Genomic DNA, 6370 nt, shown 5'->3' on the forward strand with positions numbered 1-6370 from the left:
TGGAGATACATGAGGAAAATTGGGCAAGATTTTTAGACATGGGAGGACTTTAAATCAACTAAATGACCCAAGTTTTTGTATCTCCAAAGGAAAAAGAAAGGTTGGAAAGGAAGTGTTTTGATCTTAGATTATGAGGCTCTATAGTTAGAGAGTATTCCAACTAGTTCCTAAACCTTTTTGTGTATGTTGAGGGCATTTCTAATTCGGCAAAGTTGAATAAGTATATTTTTGGATTAGATCCAAAACTTCCAACAAAGATGAGGGCAACAAAGCCTATGAATATACATGCAACTATACGATATATTGAACACTATAGTCAAAAATATAGAAGAGAAGTGAGCTCTTTTCAAGCCAAAATTAGAGCCACTTATCATTCAAATCAGCCAATGAGGATTGAGCAGTTTAGCCAGCAAAGAGAGGCTTATGGACATGAGAACAAGGCTTCAAACACTTTCAACACAAGATTGTCACATACCCTACAATATATACTTCTAAACAGGGAAACTAATTTAGGTATAATGTTGAACCAAAAGGAGATTTCAAGAGAGCTGAAAGTGGAGCTAAATAGTCACCCAATATCATCAGCACAATAAGCCCTTCTCTAATGATAAGATGAAAGGATTATGTTTCAAATGTGGAGAAAAATGGTCAACTGATCATAAATAGAAGTGTAAAGCCTACAGTGCAAAGTTTAGCATGGTGATTATATAAGATTTGAATGAAGATGAAGCACATAAGAGAGGCCTAATACAAGATGAGGCAGCTCCTACTTGTGATAAAGTGCATGACCATGATGATCAGTTATAGAGGAGGATTTAGAGCTTATCAACAAGTTTTCATTTGATCCAAGTGGACGATTCCTCAACTCTTGCATACTTACCCATGCTATGTTATATATCCCAAGATACTTGGATGGATTATAAAGAAGAGAATACACTTAGGCTCAAATACACTATTAATTCTAAGATTGCTCATATTCTTATAAATACGAGTGGCACACATAGCTTCATCAATGCTAAATCATTACATGAGCTGAAGTTATTACCTCAAGAAATGGATACCCCACTAAAGGTACAAGTGGTGAATGGATCTCAAGAGTTAAGCAAGGAGATATACCTACAAATACCCATTGAGCTATCTCAAACTTGAAGCATTATAACGGACTTGATTGTCCTAGACATGGATCCTATAGACATCATTATTGGATGCAATTGGCTTATAAAGATTGGTAAATTTTCATTAGATCTCAATCATATGTTTATGGAGTTTACTTGGAAGGGGTAGTAAGTAACACTTAATGATATAGAGAGAAAACAAGTGGAAGTAATCAACAAAAAGAATATGAAGAGTGAAATCAATGCAATGTCTTATATTTTCACATTTCTTCTCTTGAAGGTGGATGAAAATCACAAAGCTTCTGCACCTAAAGTGCATGATCCATGTCTATGTAAACTTTTGGAAGAGTTTAAAGACATATTTTAGCCTCTTACATCATTACCTCCCAAGAGAGAAGTGGACCGTCCTATTGGTTTGCCACCTGACACTAAACTTATCAAAAAACCGCCTTTACAAGTTGTCAAGTACGAAAGAGAAGAAGTAGAGAAACAGGTTAAAGACTTGTTGAAAATGGTGTTTATTTAGCCTACCCAATCACATTTTGCTTCTCCCATACTACTTGTTAAGAAGAAAGATGGATGTTATAGGATGTGTATTGAGTATAGGGATCTCAACAAGATCACTATAAAGAATAGGTACCCAATCCCCCGCATTGATGATTTGTTGAATGAACTCAAGGATATAAAGGTGTTTTACCAAGATTGACTTGAGGTTGGATTACCACCAAATCAGGATGAAGGAGGGTGATGATTACAATAGAGACTTTAGAATAGAAAGGGGTCTCTATCACTTCTTGGTTATGCCATTTGGGCTTTCCAATGCACACTACTACTTTTCAAGCTCTCATGAATAAGGTTCTATAGCCATTCTTGTATAGATTTGTCTTGGTATTCTTTGATGATATCCTCATATAAAACAGGAATAAAGAGGACCATCTATTTCATGTCCATCAAGTCCTTCTCACATTGAGACAACATAAGCTTTTTGCAAAGGAAAGCAAGTGTACCTTTATAGCCAATGAAATAGAATATTTGGGTTATATTGTGGGTAAGAAAGGGATCAGGGTGGATCCAAAAAAGATACAATGCATCAAGGATTGGCCCATACCACAAAATTCTACTTCATTTAGAGAATTTCTAGGACTATCCTCTTTCTATCAAAGATTCATCAAGAATTATGCCCATGTAGTAGCTCCTCTCACTAATACATTGAAAAAAGAACATTTCTTTTGGAATGCTATAGCTAGAGCATTGATAAGCTGAAAAGTCTTCTTATTTCAACACCTATTTTAGTGTGCCCAAAATTTTCCAAAGAATTCACCATCTATATTGATGCTAGTGGTCATGGCATTGGGATTCTTCTATGCCAAGAACATGGTATTATTTCCTATGAAAGTAGGATTGGATAACAAAGAAAGAAAACTCCACATATATGAGCAAGAAATATTAGCCATACTTCTTGCCATTAAGAAGTGGCATCACTACATTTATGGAAACCATTTCAAAGTCAGAGTATTGAAGTATTTTCTTTCACAACCTAATCTAAGATCACAAGACTATGACTTTGAGATCTCTTATATGGTAACCAAGGATAATGTAGTGGCAAATGCATTATCTAGAATGTGGGCATGCTCTATTTCTACTATTTTTACTCTTTACAAAGATTGGATCCAAGACATATGTGAAGAATATTTGTTAGATGAGCACACAACCAACATAACAATGAATTTACAACAAGGCGATGAATCTGAATTTCTCAATTTCAAGTGGTAGAATGGACTTCTTTGGTTCAAAGATAGAGTATATTATTTGACTTCTCAGACATCTTTTAAAGCAAAGGATCTTACATGAGATGCATTCTTCTTCTTTGGCAAGTCATACTAGTTTGTTTAAAAACTTTGATAAGATTCATAAATCCTTTTATTGGAAAGGACTTTGAAAATTCACCAAAGAATATGTGATGTAGTGTTTACCATGCCAACAGAACGAAGATTGCAATTTGTTGTCTAGTGGTCTACTTTAGCCATTACCCATTTCACATGGTAAATGGACTGATATTAGCATGGACTTTATTACATGTATCTACTACTAAGTAAGTTTGAAATAGTTTTTTTTTTTGTGGTTGCTTATCTTACTAACTTAGCCCATTTGATTACCCACCAAAGTCTGATACTTAGCCACCAACAAATCAGTCCATGGAAGGAGTTTTCAAACTTCACGGTTTATCTATGAAGATTTTTTCTAATAGAGATACAAAATTCATGGAAATTTTTGAAAACCCCATTTTACTTCCATGGGAATAAAATTAACTATAAGTCTGGCTTATCACCCACAAACAAATGGTCAAACTAAAAGAGTCAACGATTAGTTGAAAGTCTACTTGAGACACTTTTTCCATGAGACATAAAATGCATGAGATCATTGGATTCATCTTGCAGAGTTTTGTTACAACAACACATGTCGCATGAGTATAGACATGTCACCATTTGAGGCTTTATATGGCTACAAGGTTCAAATATCTTTAGCATTATTTCATGATGAAGTGAATCCCCTTTCTAAGGAAGAACTAGAAAAGATGGAGGCCTTAATGAAGCAATACAAGGAAAATATTAGGAAGGCACAAGAGACTATGAAATCTTATGCTGATGATAAACAAAGACATGTGGATTTTGAAGAGGGAGAATGGGTATTCTTAAAGGTACTTAAGTCATATTATGCTTCTCTTAAAGATAGACATAATAAGCTTGCTCATCGCTATTATGGTCCATATCAAATCTCAAGAAAATTTGGAGAACTTGCTTACCAACTTGATTTGCCTTCAACCATACGTATCAATGTTTTTCATGTCTATAGCTCAAAATGTATATTGGTCATAATATTCAAGTTCTTAAAGAACTACCTCCCTTTGACGAGGATGGATTAATCATCTATGAACCTGAGAAGATTGTTGGCACGCGGGAGAAGGTCCTAAAGAATCAAATTATTATGGAATATCTTATTAAATGAAAGGGTTTGCCATCTTGGTAGCATGTTTCATATTTGGAACAATTTACGTGGCTTTTCCAAGAGTATACTAGCTCATTGAATAGTGGATATCTTGCTATATAAAATTTTTGCATTCAAAATAATAGCTCTACTGATGTCAATTTCAAAAATTCACCATTTGCCATCTTGATGATGCTTCTACAAGGCTACTTCAACATTGGATTTTTCCCTATTCATTTCTACCATTCATTTACCTTTTTTGTCTTCAAGTTTTGAGGATTAAACTTTTGGGTAGGGATGAATTGTAATAAAATCAATTTTGTGCCCTTTAGTTTATTAGGGGAATTAGCTTAATTGGGGCTAGAGTATAAAAGGCAAGAGTGTGCCATTGTAATCATCTTTTTAGCACATTTGTAAAATTCTCCATTTTCTTGGAGTTTGAGGGTTCTTCCCTTTCCCACCAACATTGAGGTTGAACACTCAAATGGCCACCATAGCAAGAGGTGGACTTCTTATAGCAACCTCTCATCCATGATTCTCATTGTACTTTTGATTCAATCTAGCTATGCCTTCATTGTGTTGTAGACTTAATACATTTTCAGCTATGGCATGGCTATGGCTAGTTGATTCAATGGTTGTTTCTTGATTTTCTTGTCAATTTAATTGAGTCTAGGCTAAGTTCATTTCAATAAACCAAGTGTGGCATTGGTCTGCTTTGATTTGAGTTGACTTGTAAAATGTAGCAGCTTACGAACCAATACTAGTTAAGATGATAGGTGACCTTAGTGCCAAATTAGAAACCCGAATTCAGGTCGATCCTTATAGTTTACACCTAGAACCTTTCATTGCAAGGTGGAATTGAGAGATCCTAGGTGACAAACCTCGTGTTATTCTAAGAAGTTTCGAGTAGTGTTGCTTAAGAAAAGTCTCTCAATGGACCACTAAGTTGTGACACTAAGGACTCCCTCCTCAATCAAGTGGGCATGTTACAATTGGGATAACAAATTGGCCATCTTAGGGAATAGGTGAGGCATAGTAAGGATAGAGACAAAATTTGGAAAACCAAGCATAGATTCCATACCCAATGTGCTTCAGGGGGATGCAAATTACATTACTACTACAAATCCCCTAAACAAATACATCCCATGTCCTAATGGTGAATAGTACTGGATGCACATTCTTGCCATCCTTGACCTATCCTTTGTAGGGGAAGAAGAGTGCAAAAGAGTAAACAAATCATTGAGTCAAGTAAGTGAAGAAAATCTCAATGTACATCTAATTGAGTGTAGCATGATAGAGTTGACAATACCTACCTTGAGAAGAATTGGTCACATCACTAATAAAGCTCAACAAACCTAAAGAGGAATAAGCTAGTGATCCTAAGATTGATGAAATTGAGGATGAATGAGATGATATATCTAGAGACTATGACTTTGTTAGCAAGACTATGGAACAAATCATAGTACATCCCAAACCTTGAAAGATAGAAGAATTGCTTATGGTATATCTAGAGATGATATATCTAGAGACTATGACTTTGGTAGCAAGACTATGAGATGATATATCTAGAGACTATGACTTTGGTAGCAAGACTATGGAACAAATCATAGTACATCCCAAACCTTGAAAGATAGAAGAATTTCTTATGGAGGCATGAGTAGTAAGAGTGAAGTCATAACTAGAATGGTTAGAATATTTCAATATCTTGAGATGTATTTGCATGGAATTTCATGGATCTCAAAGGAGCACTACCACATGTACTCACGCATACTATATTGATAGACTCGCAAGTCAAACCCACTAAGAAAAGACCCTATCCATTGAACCCAAGATATGCACACCTTATACAAGAAGAGCTAGAAAAGCTTCTCAAGGTAATGTTCATTTATGAGATAGAGTATACATACTAGGTTATTGCATCATGGTTGTAATCAAGAAAAATGGAAAAAACTACGTATATGTAAATTACAAGTGAATATTTCTATCAAGAGAGACCATTACATGTTGCCTTATACTAAACATATGATTAACTACGTAGTAGGCAAGGAGGCTTATAGCTTCCTCCATGGCTTTTTGGGGCAAGTTCACCTTGATGATCAACACAATAGTAGCTTTGCCACCAGTAATTAGGGAGTATTCACATACATTGTCATGCCTTTCAAATTGACAAATGTGCCTATAACTCTCTGATGCCTAACATGTTGATCTTCAAGGACATGCTTTGTAAGTATCTCGAAGTGTTTGTCAATGACCTTTTTGTTAATTTCTCA

The sequence above is a fragment of the Lygodium microphyllum genome, chromosome 16 (genome assembly GCF_053477565.2).
Source record: "Lygodium microphyllum isolate KBCC chromosome 16, Lygodium_microphyllum_v1.1.10, whole genome shotgun sequence".
Taxonomy (NCBI): Eukaryota; Viridiplantae; Streptophyta; class Polypodiopsida; order Schizaeales; family Lygodiaceae; genus Lygodium; species Lygodium microphyllum.